General features: G+C 43.3%; 1 protein-coding gene across 1 annotated transcript in view; it reads right to left on the bottom strand.

The window, feature by feature from the left end:
- Positions 1 to 17,683, bottom strand: part of AGBL1 (AGBL carboxypeptidase 1) — a 535,540-nt gene that overhangs the window by 168,125 nt on the left and 349,732 nt on the right. The window lies entirely within an intron of this gene.

Raw genomic sequence — 17,683 nt, 5'->3', positions numbered from 1 at the left:
TGTTATAAAGACAAAAAGATGCCAATGAAAAGCACTGGGCACGTTGTTTGCCATTTAGCACATGTTAATTCCCTCCCTCACTGATTCTACAGCCTGTGGCTGGAATGATCCCTCTCCTCGGTAAAGATGAGAATCAAGTACGCAACACGTGCTGGGCACTTGCGACTGTAAGACTCTGAACCCGGTCCTTGAGAGAGACGTGACAACAGAGTGAAGCATCCGGAAGCTCGATCTTCAAGCCATGATGCTTTCTGCAGTTCGCAAAGGGAATCAGGGAAACCCTCTGTCCCACCACAGGAAGTGCGTGAGCCTGGACAGACCTTACGGAGACCGGGCCAGTGAGAGAAAGGTAGGCTGCCTTCCTTCCTTCGTCGACAGAGGATGCCGGGAGCATCACAGTGCCGAGATGCATTCTGAGACCCTCTCCGGGCTCAGGTGGAAAACGTGTTTTGATTGATTAGTGATGTGCATCTCCCCCCCATACACTTGGCGAGGGGGTGATGGCGACAGGTGGCATTATAGCAGCCCTTCACCATGTCTGCTGTAAGCCCTTGTCTGATTTTGTGGGTAAGTGTTTTTTGTTGACTCTCTTTTCCTTTTGTATCCTCGGCCAATTCTTTATCGCTCCTAAACCCACTCCTGTGGCAAGAAGGAAATATTTGCCAAGCAGAAGTAATCTAGCCGTTTAAACAGCATAAACCGGTCCTTCCTTTCCATATCATGCAAATCACTATGAGTCAAATGTGCCTTTTTCTTCCCTTAAAAAACAGCCTTTTTGAGGAAATGAGCTGTGCTTCTAATTCTGTGTAACGAAAGACAGCACTGAATAACTCTCAGTGAGAGATCTAAAGAACAGGTAATAGAAGATACAAAGAAATAAACTTTTAAATCATGTTGCTAAATTATGTCACTATTATTAAGGCAAAAAAAAAAATACTCTGTCGACAGCCATTGAGACCTGAGTTTGTTTAAATCAGCGCATTTTTTACTGATAATGTTGAAAGCAGGTCACTTTAGCTCCTTGTAGGTTATTTGTATATTGAAGATAATATTCTCCTTAAGCACGTGTCTTGAGCATGTTCCAGGAACTTGAGCATGTTACAGGAAGCACTGGGTAGAAACAGTTACATAAATTATAGTTCTTGTTCTGTGAGCGGCCAAAGCATTTGTCACTAACGATGAACATGAAATCAAATAATGGCAAGTGGGCTAACGGGGGTGTATCTAAAGCGTGAGAGAGGTCAAGACATTTCAGAGGTGTGCTGGTCTGTGGCCTGGGTCTTGCAGAACAAGCATCATCAAACCAGAGAGAGGAAGTGAGGAACGGCCTTCCAGGCAAAGAAAAAGATACACATAGAGAACATAGAGGAGCAGACATGGACGCTTTCAAGAAGGGAGACGCATGGCTGAGGCGAAGGGCTGACTGAGCAAAGTGGCACGTGAACGTAGAAAAGCAGGCTGGTGTCAAACTGGTCAGATCCCTCTGCGCGTCATTTTTCCTGTAGATTCGCAGCGGTAGCCGTGAAGTCAGCATCTCACCGGCATGACGTGACCAGTGATGGGGTCTCCTGAAGAATTATCAGTTACTAATAAAAGTATCCATGTATGCTTATAAAATATATGTATGCATATATTATGTATACATACAGTAGTCTCCCCTTATCCACAATTTCGCTGTCCATGGTGGAGACACCAGTGGTTAACTGCGGTCCAAAAACGTTCAATGGAAAATCCCGAAATCGACCGTCTACGTTTTACATTGCATGCCATTCTGAGTATGGTGATGAAATCTCATGCTGTCCCACTTTGTCCTGCCTGAGGCAGGAATCATTCCTGTTTTCCATCTGCACTCTTACATGCTCCCTGCCTGTCAGTCACTCAGTAAGCATCTTGGTGATCAGATCACCTGCCACAGTATCGCAGTGCTTGGGTTCGAGTCACCCTCACTTGGCTTAATAATGGCTCCACAGCACAAGAGTAGTGAGGCCGGCGGTTCCGGTATGTCAAAGAGAAGCGAAGCGTGTTTTATTTAAGTGAAAATGTCAATGTAGCACAATAAGATATTTTGAGAGGTGGGGGGCGGGGAGGGGAGAGATATCACATTCATATAGATATCACAATACATATGTTGCTATAATCGTTCTATTTTATTATTAACGTTGTTAATGTCTTACTGTACCTAACTGATAAATGACATTTTATTATAGGTATATATGCGTGTTTAGGGGAAAAACATAGTATATCCGTGGTTTCAGGCATCCACGGGGGTCTTAGAACGTATCTCCTATACATACGAGGGCACTACACACACACACACACGCGCGCATGCACGTTCATAGGCATCTTCACAATAATGTTACCTTGAATGGCGCGCGTTCAGCTTTGTTTTCTGGATTGGGGAGCAAAGAGTGAAAGACTGAGAATATCTGATACATGTATCCCAGAAAAGAACCACCGAGAACGATTGCTTTAAGAAAGAGGGAGTCGGCGATGCTTTTTCCGCAGAAAAATGCCAAAAACTGGGCTACGGAAAAATACTTCTGACGTTACTGTACATAACGCATTTGTTTAATCGGAGACAGTACGGGCTGCTGGAGTAGAGGATAACTTTTAGAACCATATTTCCAGAGTTCAAGTTCCAAGTCCACCATTTTCTACTTGAGATGAGTTCTACACATTTCTGAAGAAACCGAGTATTGGATCGGGAGTTCTGCATGTAAGACAAATGATGTGCTCACTGAACTTACTAAATAAGCATATTAAAGGGCTGGGGGAGGAGAGATCGCGAGCTGAGCACAGTTGAAGTGAAGTAAAGGTCAACTTCCCCACTATATCATTTGCTCGCAATCACGGTTCACTCCTTCCAAAGCAAGCTGTATCGGCACTCCAATAAAAAGCTTGTTGAGACATAAAGAGGCTTGATGAATTTGTACCCAATCAGTAGCCTATTTTCAGTTCTATAATTCCATATCACTCGCTTTGTGGTGTTTGAACTATGTTCATTTACAGCGTATTGAACAAAAACGGCAAGTGCTCCCAGCCCAGTAAGAAAAAATAAGAAATAGCTTAAGCGCTAGTGACTTTTCGGCATAACTGAACGCTCTCACTGTCTGGGCCGCTGGGCGCCCACTGCCTGATACGCCCCATGCAACGCGGTGCATTGGCTGATAAACCAAATGCTGCCCTCACAAGCAACGTCAACACTCTCTTTCCTGTTCTATTGTAACTGATGACCTGCTCTATTGTAACTCACCACGAGACTAACAGGCTGTTCTGAGCATCCTGAAGAAACCAAGGAAGAAGAAAACTGTGGGTTCTCACGGAGCCATGAGCAGCATTTCAGCCATTTCTAGTTGATTTTCCTCTCTGTGATTTAAGACAATTTTGCAGTGTTATTGGGGAGTTTAACTTAAGGGCAGCAGATGGTGCTTACAGAGACCACCCCCCGCCAAAAGACAACAGCTATGCAACACACATGCCATGTGTTTTTTTCTTATAACTGACAATTTCAGTTTCAATAACTCATCTCTGCTTGGGGTCGGGCATTTTTTTTTTCCTCTGCAATTTATAAAATGTGTTCCAGAGGCCATCGAAATCTATGAGAGTCACGGTTTGGCAACATTCTAATTCTTAAAGCTACGTATTGAATTTATTATGTCCGTGGTAATGACGTCTGTAGGAAGAGGTTAGAAACAAATGGAAGATTCGAATGCTGAAGAGACAGCAGCGGGTTCAAGGCCAACGAAAAGCTGAGTAAGAGCCGAAGACGTGTGTGATGAGACATGTGTGTACCGAACTATACAAACATTCATTCATTTACTCCTTCTTTCCGTCAACAATATATATTAAGCTCCTACTGACACTCTGCAAGGTTCTGGAGATTCCAAGAGAAATAATGGCTTTGGCCCTCGGGGAACTAATAATAGTGTGCCGGGAAAGTCAGGCGCACAGATAATTATGATCCAATGGGATCAGCGACATTCGTCAAGACATTTCAAAGCACGGTGGAGTGAATGCTCATTAGGACGTTATTTACAGTACTACAAGTAATTGGAAATGACTTAAATGTGCATCCACAGGAAACTAGTTAAGAAAATGAGACATAAACAGAATACTATGCAATCACTAAAAATGGCACATAGATCTCTTCCTGTTGACATGAAAAGCTATCTGTGACATAACGATGCGTGAAAAAAACAGGCGGGCGGGCAGCATCATAGAGGAGTCCCATTTGTGAGTAGTTGTAACAATTATTTAAAGATCTCTAAATACAGGGACACATCTGTGACTGGAGGTCATCCGGGTGATTTTTATGCCTTCTTTATCTACAATGCTTGCCTCTTCAGAAAATAAGAACCATATGTCAATCTTTATAAAGGTGAATATTTTCAATAGCAGTACACCGCAGAAGAGAAAGAAGGGGAAAAATGAATGTTCACAGAAGAGGTGATATTTGATATGGTTCGTCCAGTTTGACTAAGAAAAGAAAGGAGGGAGGTGCTAGAAAGAGCTTAGGAGAGGTATTTGCAAAATGATGAGGTCTTTAGGGACAGAATTCCTGAGGAACAGCAAAGCGAACTTTCGTGACTGAAGAGCGAGCTACGGGGAAGGTGAGCCTGGGAGAGAAGCTGCAAAGCTAACTTTGCAGGTTCCTGGGCGCTTTTCGTAGCCCACACTGAAGAATTTGGAAAGAATCTTGCATGCCGCGGAAGCGCCATGGAAAACCATTGCGCAAGGCTGTGATCAGATGACCGTTCTTGTTGGAGCTGAAGGCTCAGATGGTGGGAGAAATGACGGAGAGAGCAGACTATGATGATTTCAAGGTCAAGTCAGCTAACTCTCTGGAAGAGCGTGAATAAAAATGACCTGATGGAAAGGGGGTGAGAAAGGACACAAGGACACAAAAACGCAAAAGAAAATGTCAATGAAAGAGAAAAGAGACCATTTGAAAAGAGGTATGATGGGGAAACTTCTATACATCATGGATACACATCATACTGTTTTCTACCGATAGGTAGCATAGTATGTATATTTTCTGTACCACATTTATCATTGACCAATATATCTTAGAACTCTTTCCACATCAATATATAAATATTCCTCCACCTCTTTTTAAAAATAGCTTTATGGTATAATTTACATATTATAAGTTTTACCAACTATGATTTTGCAATTCAATGAACTTCAGCCATTCTCATGGGCAGGTAGTGGTGTCTGATTTTTAATTTGCATTTCCCTCATGACCAAGGATATTGAGAACCTTCCTGTGTGCTTTTTAGCCACTTGCTTACCTTCTTAATAGGGTCCGTCAGAATCTTTTGCCCATTTTTAAAATTGAGTTGTTTGTCTTAGTATTGCATTCCATGGGTTCTTCGTATACTCTAAATACAGTCATTAAACAGATATATATTTAGTAAGTTCTTCTCTAAATTTTTGGCTTAACTTTTCATTTTCTTGACTATGTATTTTGAAGCAAAAAGTTTTTTTATTTGATAAAGTCACATTTGTTTCTTTTCTTTTATGGTTTGGATATTTTGTGCTCCATCTAAGAAATCTCTGCCTAACTCAATATGACCATGATTTTATTCTGCAAGATTTATAATCTAAGTTTTACATTTAGGTCTCATAAGTTAATTTTGGAATATGATATAAGGGTTGAGATTCGTTTTTTTCCCCTTTGATATCCTTCAGGATTTTCTCACATTCAATCTTATCTTCTGCAAACAACAACAGTTTTTTTTTTTTCTTTCCAAAACTTAAAGCATTTATTTCAACTAAGGAATGAGATGCTACCGGCATCTACTGATCTCTATGGGGTAGAGGCAAACATTCAACAAAGCAATATCCGGTCCAATATTTGGACCAATATCTGATCCAAAATGTCAAAAGAGGCAAGAACAGAAAATTCTGGCTTATTGTAAGCTAGACTCTACAGGACAGTAGTAAATGAAACTGGCAAAAGTGGCAATCTTTCTCTTAATCTAAAACTCAGAAGGAAAGCTTTCCACATCTCTCCACGAAGGCATTTGAAATTACCCTTTATGAAATCAAGAAAGTTTGCTTGTATTACTACTTGCTAAAACTTTCTTATCTTAAATTACGTCAGATTATTTCAACTGACTCTTCAGCATCTATTGAAGTAAACACACGCTTTTCTGCTTTACTCTGTTAATGTGGTGAATACATTAATTTACTTTTTCTTCCTTTTAGAGAAAACTTTAAATACACACAAATGTGTGTGCCACTGAATTATCGACAATTATCATTGCACAGTCATCTTTGTTTTATTTATACTCCCATGCTTGCTCATAACATTATCTGGAAACAAACCTCAGACATCATTTTATTTCATCATCGACCGAATTTTTTTCCACGTTATGTCAACTTCACATTCCTGGAATCCAATCAATTTGACTATATTTATCTTTGTATGTAATTCTGAATTCAGTTGTTTCTTTAGGCTTAGAGAGATTGGCTTGCAATTTTTCTTTACTATAATGTTTCAGTCAGACTTAGATTTCAAGGTCATGAGAAGCTAGAAAGCACCACCTTCCCCCCACCCCTCCCCCCAAACACATTCCTTGTGGAAGACTTTTGAAGACTGGAAAAATTTCTTCCTTAAATTTATGGTAAAATTTCCTAGTGCAGCCATCTGAGCCTAAATTTTCTTTCTCAGAAGATTTTAATAACAACTCAATTTATATTATCAAAAATCTCAATTATTTAAACATATATTAAAATTATGTAATAAAAAAATCCAACCGTTTAGATTTTCTATTTCTTCTTTTGTCAGTTTGGTAATTATACTTCCCTATAATTGTACATTTAAATCTAAACTTTCAAATTTGTTGACATTAAGTTGTTTTTAAATCCATCTTATTATTTTTAGGAATCTCTGGGGATAGTATCTTATTTTTATTTCTGACGCAGAGGGGTTTTTTTCTCTAACGTCTCAAGAGAACATCATTTTTAGTCGAGAAACTCTCTATTTTATAATTGTTTCCTCATTCATGAATTTCTGCTCCTAATTTTTATTTTTCTTTCCTTCTTCTTTATTTGGTCTTAATACTTTTGTTCTTTTACAAAGAACTTGAAATGGTATTTAGATCACTGGCTCGGCTTATGATGGAATTTCATAAATGGTTTATTCACGTTTAAAGGAATGTTGTTGACTTCAATGGCCCATACGCACCAATTAGATCACGTTTGTTAGTCACATTGCTAATATTTTCCATATTATTGCTTGATACCATGTTTCCTTATTCTATGAGTCACTGAGAGGGGTATACTAAAAGTCCCCCACAGATGATTTCGTATTTATCGATGTCTCCTTACAATGTTGTCAATTCTTTATTTTAAAGGTCTGTTATTGACTGAATACAGATTGAGTCATTATATTGTCCTAACTGGACTTTTTAGTGTTATAAGGTATCTCTATTTCTGCTAAAGTATTTTGCCTTAATAACTCCTTTGTCTGTGTTAATATCGCTATGCTGGATTTCTTTTCGTTAGTATTTACAACACATACTTTTTTCAGTCCCTTTACTTTCAACCTTTCTATAGTTTTCGGTAGGTATTATCTCTCAGAACAACCATATAGTTGGGTATTATATTTTATTCAGTCTAACATTCTTTTATTTTCTTTTAAATTGGAGCATTTAGTCACTTTACATTTGATGCAATTAATGAAACAAGCAGTTTAACGTTATCATTTTATTATTTGCTCTCTGTCTTAACTATTATATAATCTATTTTCTTTCTTGTCTTTATCTGGATAGATTAGTTTCTTTCCATCATTGTTCCTTTTGTCTCCTTGTGGAGACAAAGGTCTTGGCACTTATGTGTCCTTTTATACTTCTTCAATTAGTTACCTTAGAGATTATAATATGTATCTTTGACTTACTATGGTATAATATAACTTACCATATTTTATTTCCCAGTATAAATCTTAAAATTATATTTATCATGTTATTGTTATAAATTCAATATTGATTTGGATTTCATCATATATGTACCCTTTTCATTATTCTTCACTCCCTACTGCATCTACAAGCTTCCATTAGGTTTCATTTTCTTCCACCTGAAAAAAATCACCTTCCGGTATTTCTTGTAATCAGGGTTTGCTAGCAGCGAATACTCTTTCTTCTTGTCTGAAAATGCATTCATTTCATCTATGGTTTTGAAAAAACATTTTTGCAGAGTTAGAATTATACCAACCCTGGTACTGAACTGTCTGTTTTCCACTTATTTCCATGTTCCCTCCACACAAGGATCCGGCAAGAACTTGGCTGCTTTGAAGGCCCTTCCAAACCTTTAGAAATCTGTCTCTATTTGCAGAAATATGTGTTTTCGTTTTCTATGACACATATTCTTGTTTATGTGGTTTCCACAGAAAGGAGGTTGTTTCCACTGGAATTTCCATGTTCTTGAACTTTTCGTACTTTTTAAAAAAACGTTTCTGTTAGTTATGTTGAAATTTTCGTGTAGACGATCCTAAGATCTGCAGATAATGACGCGTTTCTTTCTCTTTACGGGGCACGTCACTTGTTCCCGGTCTGTTTCGGATTCCTTGGGGTTCCCTCAAGGATGTGAAAGAAAAAGAGGATTTAAGTCCGTTCAGCGTTATCACAACGGGTGGATGTCTGACGGATCGATGACCTTAGCCAGCTCTGTGAAATGTGTGGGGTTATGGGTAAACACATAGGTGACATTCCTCCAGAACCTTCTGGCTGAGTAGAACTTTGCACCTACATCATGTCTTTAGTACTCAGAGTCAACCTGTGAACCAGGCAAAACAGGTATTATTGTCTCCTCATTCACAAGGACGAGAGGGAGAGAAAGCAAGAGAAAATTCTGGATGTTCTGAATCGAAACCCCACGTCCCTCTCATCCGACCATGTGTTATCCTGTGTGTAGACGTAAGAGAAAGGTTGAAATGGATGCTATCGAGACAAAAGGCGATGACACCGTGAGGGGAGACAGGCACCACGCAAATGATGATTCAGGCGGCCCGGGTTTGATGCCAGGCTCTGCCTCCGACTGACTGAATGGATTTGGGGAAAGTTAAACTCTTTGGACATCTCAGCCCCTCACGCATAAAGTCAGGCTCTCGTAGGTCTTTGCAGCAGTACATTCAATGTTTATCGATGGCAGTGTGAAATACGGGAGATAGAAATAAAAGTTTTAGCCAACGATTTTAATCCTCTTCGATCTTATTCTATTTTTCTGGATTCTGGGAACAGGAAGCAAAGTTATATGGAGCTTCACCCCTTTCTTTCCCTCTGTTTTCAATACTCAGATGCGAGAGCTGATAAGCAGCGAAGTGGTCACAAGTCGGGTGGCAGCAGAAGGAATGAGTGCAGGTAATCGCTGCTAGAACTGGCTTCAGAACAAACAGTGTGGGCTGGAGCTCTCTTACTGCTCCTGACTGAGGCCGGAGGACTTCCTGGAGGAGGAGGGTCTGTCTGCTCACAGGCCCCCTTGTACACACTCCTATGCTACGATCTTTCTGGCCCATATGCAATAACAGTCTCCCCTGACCTGCAGTTTCAGTTATCCGTGGTCAACGGTGGTCTGAAAATATCCAATGGAAAATTCCAGAAATAAACGACTCGTTAGTTTGGGACGGCGTGCCATTCCGAGTAAGGTAATTAAATTTCCCAACTTCCCACTCCTTACTGCCAGAGACATGAACAGTGTCTTTGTCCAGAATATCCACGGCGTATACGCCACCTGGTCCCTTGCTGCAGCGAGGCGGTGTGTGCGTTCAAGTCACCGTCGCCGTGCCCCAGCTCTGCGTCGCGAAACCTACGTCCTCCGCCTCAGCACGTGAGCCCTGGAACGTCCCGCGTCATCGCGGGCAGTGTAAATACGGGACAACGAGGTACTTCGACAGAAAGAGCATATTCGCGTCGCTTTTATTACGGTCTGTGATTCTAATTGGTCTATTTCATTATCAGGTGTCGTTGTTAATCTCTTACTGTGACTCATTTATGAAGTAAGCTTTACCGTAGGTGCACGTGTTTAGGGAAAAACGTAGTAAACGCAGGGTTCAGTCCTAACCATGGTTTGAGGCATCTACTGGGGGGCTTGGAACATATCCTCACCCCCACCCCCGGATAACGGGGAGATGACTGCGCCATCGGAGTAAGAAACTGAGCAAGCTGCAGGTTGCAAACTATTCTCATGCACAGTTATTCCGGATGCTGAGGTAAAATCCTCAATTTTCCCCAAACCGCTCATTTTCACCCTGACCTTTCTCCGTCAGCAAGAAGTGGCCTCAGGTCTTGTCCCTCTCAGAATTTTGCACCCCGTCTTTCTCTCAAAGCCTGAGCTGTGACCTCCAGACCCCCAAACGAATGGCAGCCTGAGATGCTCTTTTTCCTACAGATTTCTTAGCATCGCCGAAGAGATGTCAGCGGGGTGCGGGGGACGACTCACCCACCGGCAGAGAAGAGGGAGAAGATGCTTGTGGCCCCACTGTCCCCAGTGAGGCATCTTGGGGGCAGCGGGAAGAAAGCCATGAGCAAAGGCCACCCCTGGGCCCCTCACAGCTGACAAGCCAAAGAAATTGGACAACCACCATCTTCCTATTGGCAGCCCATGAAACTCTTTTCTTTAGACTTCTAAATGCTTCAAAAACAGTGAGCAACACGCATGACAAGGAGGGCGATTTTAAAGTATAATACGTTTCCTGTGGGTGCCTGGGCCCTTCTCTCTCAGTCATATACCCCTCCCGCTTCCTCAGCACACGCCGCCAACCCCTTCCTCTCCAACCGGTCCAGCCACACGGCGGCCCAAGGGGCCCGAAAGCAAACAGACGAACCCAACTTCGACCGCATCGCATTCAACCATTGTGGAGTCCGCGCCCCTTGGAGAGTCCTCAATGCAAGTCCCACCATGGCCTCAGCCACATTGTCTGGCTGCATTTCCTGTCATGCCTGAAGCCAAAATGCTTCCCTTTGCTTCTTACTGCTCCCCGAAACGAGAAGGCCCTTTCCCTTCCCGGCTCTGCGTTGTTGCCCATGCTGTCCCCTCTCTTTGGAAGTCGTCCCCCACTTCTCTGTCTGGCAAAGTCCTATTGTCCTTTGCCCTGACGCTTTTCTTGACTCTCCCAGGCAAGGGAGAACAGCCCCCTTCTCCTAGGCTCTATGGCACATCATCCACGCGTCCTCATACGATGCTCCAAATACCTCACACGCATGTCGGATCTCTCCCACCACCCCGCCGCCTTCCTGCACCTTACTTCTCCGTTCCTAAAGCAATGTACGTTGGGGGCATCCACAAAACCTTTTTGCTGAGTAGATGGGGGTAACTAACTGTAATTATCTCCTGTAATTAACACCTCCATGCCCAGGGATGTCACAACGTGAAATGAAAGAATTCACTAATTTTCTCAAATTGATTCATTCCCTCATTCAAGTATTTGTTGAGCGCGTAAGATGCACTAGGCACGATAGACACAGAAGGATGCTGTCCCAGTGGACGACTCAAAGCCCCAACCATCAAGAGCTCATCTGCTAGCAGGGAAGGCAAATGGCAACATCACGAAAGGATCATGAAGCAAGATGAAGCAGAGGGAGGCAACGGGAAGTCAGAGGGGGCGGGGTCGTTGCATCAGAGAAGATGGTCGAGACAGGGCTCTCTGGGGGTGTTGGCATCCCAGTAGAGACCTCCTCGGATTGGGGAAATTTAGCCAGTTCAAGAAATAAAGTTCAGTGGGGCTGGAATCAAGTGTATAAAGCAGACAAGAGCCAGACCGTGTGAGTTTTACAGAGAAAAACTATGGCTGTGATGGAAAATGCACAGGGCGTTCTGAGCAGGGTAGTACTGTGCCTTGATCTGCATTTCTGCTCCATTTTTTAAATTTTTTTTTAGGCGAGGCAACCCTTGGTTGACCTCACAGATTGCAAGGACCTTGTCAGCTTACCATCCCTTACTTTTTTATGTTTTACGCCTTCAGCATCTGCTCCGTTTTAGACACTTTCCCATATCACGGTCAGAATAATGTTTTCAATATCCAGACCGGGAGGCCAGTTGGATCCCCCACATAGGACAACAACATGTGGTTCTGTGTTTCTGATACCAAAACGATGTCACGGCAGACAAATCACTGTAAGTCACGTGCCTGCCACAGTGGCCACCCATCAGCTTCTTCCACTTTGTGTGACCATTTTAAGGAAGTTTCCATCCATGAGGGGGTGGGGAGGATCATCTGCCCGCTCAGTAACTCCACATTTAGTGAGTACCTTCTGTGCCCCAAGAGCTACATCAATCGAACACTGCACATACCAAGAAGTTTCAGAGTCTCTGTCCTCAAAAACAAAAACAAAAACAAAACCACCTCAGTTTCCTCACGGGAAATAGGGATTTATTGGGAGTCCCAGAATGTTGGCTTTCAAGAACTTTCCATCCCTAGCGCAGTGCCTCTCAAACCTCAGAGCCTATGCTGCTGGCCCGCAGATCACTCTTTGAGCAGCAGAGAAGGCTCTCCCGTCCAATAGAAATAGAATACGAGCCACGAAAATATGCAAGAATTCGTTTTTCCTACTAGCTACCTTTTTAATAAAATTAATGTTAATGACAAATTGTATTTAACCTAACAGGTCCTTTCAACATGTAATCGATACCAAAACTGATCGATGAGATATTCTATACTTTTTTGTACCAAGCCATCAGAAATCTTGGCGTGTATTTTACATTTTGAGCACATCTCAATTCAGACCCATCTCTTTTATCTGCTCAATTCTATTTCATTGCCTCCTTTCTCACGAAACAGTCCAATTTTGAAAAATTACAAACTCATATTTCTTTGCGAAGGGCAGTCTAGCTCTCTTATTTTGCACTCTTCTCTCTCTGAACTCTGAGAAAGTAGGTTCGGATAATTGAGCCTAAGTGGAAAGGAAATCTGGAAATCTATTTCTGAGCAATTTTCGGATAACCAGGAGGAAGTGGTGTAGTCGAGGCTGAGACAACAATTTTAGCCTCGGCGTAAATATGAGCGAATCCATCTGCACCTCCTCATCTGCGTCAAACTGTACAGATTTTTCTGGAGATTTTGTTATACGATAAAATGCTGGAAATAAAAAATAATGCATCTGTGCTACAATGATACATAATGTATACAGTATAATAATGTCGTATTTGGATCTGTGCTATAATGATACATAATGTATACAGTATAATAACGTAGTATTTGGATTGGGTTTGAGAAATGCACTACACAGAAACGACAGTGACTTGCGAGAAGTGGGTAATCGCATCAGGAAAATTGCAGACAGCTGCTGCACACGGCACCCCCAAATCCATCAGCTGATCTCAGTTACACATGTCTACAGATCTGCCTGGAATCTGCTGGCTGTGGGACCCAGGGCACTGGTTCCTTTGCCCCCCACCTGTCAAGAATAATTATTGCTGCCCAGAGGGAGACGTTAGCTATTTCCTCAAGCTCCAGGAGGTCTCAGGATGGTGCTGGCTCCCACAGACCCCTGAAGGGAGGACCAATCACTTCCTGCCTTTTCTGAATGGATGTGTTTTAAAGACTCAGCCGAGGCTCAAGCTGTCTGCTGCCAGAGCTACTGACCTGAGCACGGCCTTCACAGAGCTGCGCATCCCAGTACCCTCGAGAAACATGAGTAACCAAAATGCAGGGAGACCTTCCCCATGCTCGGTGAAGACTCAACCAATATGGTACCAGGTGGGTACCAGACTTACCGAGGGGATCACTTTCTAAGGTATAGAAATGTCTAACCATTATGCAGTACACTTGAAACTAACGTAATATTGAAGGTCAACTGTAATTTTAAAATAAAAAATATACACTTAAAAAAGGCTCTTTCAACACATCCCCCCTCGTTATGCCGTATTACATTTCACCAGATTTAGGCAAATATAAGGCACCGATAGACAGGAATCTTGAAGAAAGGGATTAAAGAGCTTCTGGCTTTGCTCAGGAAACTTGGAAATATTCTAGCAAATCGGTCTGCTCCCAGGTCACATGTGATGGGGTTCTCACCGTGCTCTTTCCCACATTATTTGCCTGAATGTCTCTAAACAGGATAAGACCCCAAAGCCTTTTGGGGGCGCAGGCTCTGGGTTCCAGAGACAGAGTCTTCCCCAGAAGCAAAGTGTGTGTCCCTGCCATGTTATAACAGGCTGCTGGGGCGACCTTGCTGCAGGATATTATTATGCAAACATGAAGAAGGAAAGGGGGAACATGAGAAAATAAAACGAGATCTCTGGTGTGATGAACACTTTGAAATAGGCAAATAGGATGATTCTTTTTGAAATGAGGTGTTAGGAATTGAAAGCCTGCTCTCCTCAGCGCAGTGCTGGTCAGGCGCCTCAGCCTTCCCCCCACCCCAAACCCTTTCCAGTCCCGGCGACCCTTCTCCAGCTACCCCTCACCTTTTGAGAGTTCACTTTATGCCACTTTGCTTTTACAAAAAACACCTGCAGGAGTATGTTTCCGCTAATCAAAAAAAATCTGAAGAGGATTTTCACTTTTGCGAAAATAGCGTTTTGTGTGTGTTTTGCATTGAACCTTGACGGAGGCGGCGGGCACCCTGAGTTGTGCGAGGCGCCCCGCCGAGCCCCTTCCCAAGGAACCGCATTCAGCATCTCAGCGTCAAGCCGCCGGACCTGTGACCTGCACCTCTGAGCACCGGGCTTTACCGCGTTTATTCTGTGCGTCCTTTTAGCGAGGCGCGTCCTGAAGCAATCGCTCCCTTACTTTACATCATTTTTGGCTTAGGATGGGTTTCAGAGGGACACGCCACCTTCAGATGGCGGGGAGAACCTGCATTTAAGGCAGCAGAGAAACCACTAAGAGAAAACGCAAGGTGAGTAAATTACGGGCCAAGAAGGTAGGTAGGAGGATAAAATTTAAGAGTCTTCAGCCCAAAACATATGTCACCCCCGAACACTGGAGCAGAACGGCTTAAAACCGAAACCAGGCCAGGACATTCTGACAGCGGCGTGACTTGCTTCGCGAGGTGGAAATGTTGGCTCTCGCCAGGCCTGACGTGGCGCAGGTCGTTTGGGGAGCCTGGAGGCGTTGCAGGAATGGGGGAATCAGCACTGGGAACGTCCCCGTGTTGCTTAGTTACTCCACAAACAGAACCAAGAGCGGCTACAGGTCCACGGTGGTCGGAAAGGAGCTATTATATTTTAAAATTAAGGCTGAGCTGCTGGTTCTGGTCAGAGATGAAAGGAGGGAACGAGGGAAGAAATAAAGGAAGACGAGGATTATTAGTGCTGCTGTTCCCGTCAGAACGACATCGTGGTGACCTGCCACTTCTTCACTCACAGAACCTGACAAGGGTATTTCGGATTCCCAGTTGCTTGGCAACCTGCCTTTTATGTTTAAGCCATTGAGATGTATTCACCTTCTGAATTAGGGATATTCGCAGATGGCTGGGCCACAAGAAAGAGCCCCCGGCAGGCCAAGGGCCCGTCGGATGTGTGGAATCAACAGAGTGCGTGGGGGGTGGGTCTGGTCAGAGAGCCTGACGGAGCATAATGTGACACGTTCAAGCCCGAAAATGAGAAAGCGAGATCAGCACACAAAGTCCTTCGCTGCTTACGACCCAAGCTTCTATCGGGACTGAAGACTCGTCTCTGGCCCTCTCTTTGCGATATGTCCTTCTGCCATCCTGAAACCCTCCTGCGGGTCTTTGTGACGTGGGCAGCAGGTGCCGAGGTGCCTGCCCAGTGACATGGCCCCTTCACACACGGGCCTTCAAAGACTCGACTGTCTCTAGGTCCCACTGCTGCCCCATGTGGTCCAAGGTGCTGAGGATACACAGTATCCCCATCCTTCAAGTCAACTGAACTGGAAACGGGGAGGTCTCACCGGACACCCACATCACAGAGTTACCCTATAGGCAAAGCGTTACCGAGTCCTATCGTTTCTCCCTCCAAAATACCTTTCTGGGTATCTTCCATTCTCTCCATCCCTGTTCACTCAAACTACCACCCCCACAAAAGAATTGCTCTTAGGATAAAATGAAGACTTCTATTGGGGTACAAGGCCCTTTGTGATCTGTTTTCCCAGTGGGGCGAGGTTCACCCCATGCCACACTTGCCCTGGCACACCACCTACACGCACAGAGTGCACCTTGCAGCCTCCCGGTTCAATACACTCTACGCTGCTCCACGTCTTTGTACAGTCTCCTTCTGCTGCTGGAATGTCCCCTCACACCCTCTCTGCTTGACCAGCTCCACTGGGCTTCAAGTTCAGCTCAAGTTTCACTCATTTCAAGATAATTTTCCTTCTTACCTCCTTCGGTCTGAATTGGATACTCCGGAGCCTGTGTTCCTGTCCTGCCCTAGCACGAATTCCCTGAGTGCCCCCTGCCCTATGCCTCATCTTCCTCCTCTGCCTCCGGCTAGAACACACATCAGCATCAGGGCAGAGAGGATGTGCACGTTTCTTCCCCGCTCAGGCCCCCAGCCACAGTGTCCGGAGCCAACGTGCTTTGTGAGACTCAGAGAAAGTATTCGAGAGCTGAAAACATGTCCACGTTGGCTCCAAACTATAAAAAGAATCTATGAAATTGAAGTAAATGTTTAATTGTGCAAAAAAAATAGGATACTGTGTGAACTTCATGTATTGTTAAATTTAGCATTCATAAAATGTTTTTGTCTTTGAAAATAATTTGCAGGTAAGATTTTCACACACGCCGCAGGAATTCCCAATTACAGACGATGATGGCTACGGAGTCACAGCCAACCATAAATTAAGTATCACTCCTAGCCAAATAACTGCAAAAGCAAACATGAAATGATTTCAAATTCAGTAAAAGAAAAAAAAAAAGATATTTAATGCGGGACATGTGTATTTTATTATGTTTAATATCATATATGATGGGGCCTTCAACTCTTAAAGTGCCCCAGGCCTAATGAAATTCTGAAATAGTCCTGAGTATATACATTTAATTCAATTTTGTTTCCTCAGGACATAAAGCCTCGGCAGACTGGTACACACAAGCACGCACGCTCACGTGCACGAACATGCCCGCGTTTATACACACACGCTACATAAGAAATACGGATTGGAGGAACAAAGACTAGTGAAAATTAGGCACTAAAAGCAAGAATTTCCAAAGTTCTACTGTGCGACCACTGAGGCCTGGCTCCGAGTAGCTCATGATGGGGATGAAGAGTTTGGGGGCAGGGGGGTGGGGGGAACAGTTTGAAAGTTGGAGCTTAATGGATTACTAAACCACGCATGTGTACGGATGGCCTTGGAAATTAAGAGGAAATGAATGAACTATTTATTTTTTCTGTTTTGGGAATTAGAAACAGAGAGTAAGACATGAATGAACAGGAATAAAGGAGAGAGAGGAGAGGAAATGTATAAAGATTCTGTCAGGTAAGAATCTCAGGTCATTGCTTTTTCTTGAGCAGTAGATAGATTTAAAGGTCCCCAGAAAACTATAAATGACATCTCGCCAGTGCCTTGGTTTAAAACAACCGTCTCAGTCAAGCCGAGGGATTGTGTCAGAGGTGGGCCTTGCAGATTGCATGTAAATGGTTATTTTCAAAATAAAGTCAGCGCTTCAATTTACTTGGAGAGTTCTCAATTTGGAAGCCACCGGCTATGAATCTTTCTGAACAGTTAGAATTCTTCCGGCTATTTTTTTTTTTTAAACCACAAGACATGAGATGGATGTATTAACCA

The sequence above is a fragment of the Pteropus medius genome, unplaced genomic scaffold (genome assembly GCF_902729225.1).
Source record: "Pteropus medius unplaced genomic scaffold, Ma_sr-lr_union100, whole genome shotgun sequence".
In the NCBI taxonomy this organism is placed as follows: domain Eukaryota; kingdom Metazoa; phylum Chordata; class Mammalia; order Chiroptera; family Pteropodidae; genus Pteropus; species Pteropus medius.
Note: the sequence above shows the minus strand (reverse complement) of the source record. Positions and strands in the feature narration are given on the sequence as shown.